Genomic DNA, 2777 nt, shown 5'->3' with positions numbered 1-2777 from the left:
AGGCAAGTAGGGATTAAGAATATACAAGTTACATGTTTTGAGGCTGCTTTTGTCCAGGTGAGAAATTGATGGGGTTTGAAAGACAGCTGATGCATTATTGGTAGAAAGAAATATAAACAAGTCTCACAGGAGCAAGAACCACTGGACTGAGTTGCTGATTGGATGTTACGTGTGAAGGAAGAGTCGGAGAGAAGATGGAGGCATCCAGATCTGTTGGCTGTGGGAGTCCATATTTATGCGCTTTCCTGGATCCAAATAACCGGAAAGGAAGGAGGTTATAGAGGAAAAATTAATCAATTTCAGACTAGCTGAATTTCAGCAAAAAATACTTAGAGAAAATGAGGTGATGTTGGATGGGAGAGCAGAGACCACTTTGACTTGTACATTAGAAACAGGAAGGTTTTTTTGCTTGTTTTTGTTCTGTAAAATATGAGTAGTATTACTCAGACTTCATATAATAAAATACCTACTCATCATTCTACTTCTTTGTCCCACTTGCTATGGTCTCTGAACTTGCTCTCTTTAAACCACACAGCTCAAATGGAACCTTTATTTGAGCCCATGTATCAATTTTCCACAGCAAAAAATCCTTGTCTAAGATGGGTCCCCAGAAAAGCATTGAGACCTGATTATCTGGGTTTTGATATCAAATCAATAGGATAACTAATTTTAGTTTCAAATAGGGACAGATGCAACAAGAAAGTTGGAGAATAAGACAAAAATAATGTTGGCATATAAGCAATTTATCATTCTTCCATCTTTTGATAACTTGACATATAAACACTCACAATAAATTACAAGAAAAACAGTTAGGGGCAAATACCACACTGTGAGCGTCTACACAAGGAAAAGGCTATAGACGATGAATTACTACAAGCAGAATTGTGTGTTTGCCCTCATGGTGCTCTTCTCAAGCTCTGGACCTCAAAGAGGCTTTTTTCCTCAATTTACAGAAGCAAATCATACATGCCAAGATAATGAATTTACTTTGACATTAACAAAACAAATTTTAGCATGTGAAGGCATTTCTTTATTGGGGCAGAAAACTGTAGAACCAGGAGCTTATTTTCTTTTTTGTTTCTTTCATTTTTAAGTATATTTTATTTATACTTATGATTATTATGATTAATCATACTATACTTATAGTATGATTATGCTATTACCAATGTCCCATTTTTTCCTCCCCTATATGCCCCTCCTCCTGTACCTCCATCCCACCAGCATTCCATTTCCCCTTATTTCTTGGCCATGTGTTGCACATATAAGTTCTTTGGCTTCTCTATTTCCTATATCATTCCTAACCTCCTCCTGTCTATTTTGTACCTACCATTCATACTTCTTATTCTCTGTACCTTTTCCCCCATTCTCCAACCTCCCGCTCCCCACTGATAACCCTCCATGTGATCTCCATTTCTCTGATTCAGTTCCTGTTCTAGTTGTTTGCTTAGTTTGCTTTTGCTTTTTAGGTTCAGTTGTTGATAGTTGTGAGTTTGTTGTCATTTTACTGTTGATAGTTTTGATCTTTTTCTTAGATAAGTCCTTTTAACATTTCATATAATAATGGCTTGGTGATGATGAACTCCTTTAACTTGACCTTATCTGGGAAGCACTTTATCTGGTCTTGTAACGATCTAAATGATCGTTCTGCTGAGTGGAGTAATCTTGGATGTGGGTCCTGTCCTTACCTTTCATGACTTTGAATACTTCTTACCTGTAAGGTGTGTTTTTTTTTTTTTTAGCAATCAGCTGATAGTCTTATGGGAACTCCTTTGCAGCAACTTCTTTTCTTACCACTTTTCACACTAGAAGGAGAATCACACCAATAATATTAAATCATCTTGTTTGGAATAAGTAGCAGCATCGCTATTAAATTATGCAAAAACAGTGACAGCAGCAAGAAGAATTAATATTTGCCATATTAGAAACATTTATTTTCAAAGGGCCTAGACCAGCTAGCTCACCCAGAAGTGATATATTTTGATCACTTATGTTTTAGATTTTCTGCCATTTGTGATATGTTGATTTTTTTTAAATACAAAGAGCCTCTGTGAATGTTAGAAAAATAATGAAAATCACAGAGCAACAAGAGCATCTTTTCCCCCGCGAGTGACGTATTTTAAGCGTAATTATAAGAATGTGGCCTGCATGCCCTTGCATATGGATCGATACCCTCTGCTCACCCACACGTTTCTGTTTTGCAGCATAATGTGCACTTGCAGATGAACCCTGGAGTTGCATAACATGACGTACTCCTGCCTGCGCCTACTCCTCAACTGCCCTTCTGTTCCCAGAAATATTTATTTACTCAGAATTAGAAACAACTGGGAATAACATCAAAAGAAGAGAACTCTGTTACTCATAATTATTCATCATCTTAAGCTATCTGGAATTCATTTTTTTCTGCAGAAGCATTATAGATCCCCCAGGATCATATGTCAATTGGAAGAAAAAAAAATTGTACCTATGGAGCACAGAAGTATCACTTTATTTTTAGATGAAGAAACACGGAGAAATTTCATTCAAACTCTTTCAAAAGTTTTATATTGAAACAAAAGATTTGTTTCAATTTTGACCTACTAACAGTGAAAAACCCATATTTATTTCACTAAAGGTCATGAGGTTTATTTTTTATTTTTGGTGTAAAGTAAAATAAATGTCAAAGTGTAAGTAAAAGTAACTTTTTCAAGAGTGGGTGCTGAGTGACATCAAAGGAACTTTTATTAGATGGAGAATCATTTTATCTTCAGGAGTCCTAGCCCCTAGTGTTGAGCATGTAA

The sequence above is a fragment of the Desmodus rotundus genome, chromosome 2, assembly GCF_022682495.2.
Source record: "Desmodus rotundus isolate HL8 chromosome 2, HLdesRot8A.1, whole genome shotgun sequence".
Classification (NCBI taxonomy): Eukaryota; Metazoa; Chordata; class Mammalia; order Chiroptera; family Phyllostomidae; genus Desmodus; species Desmodus rotundus.
This window is presented reverse-complemented; position numbering follows the sequence as displayed.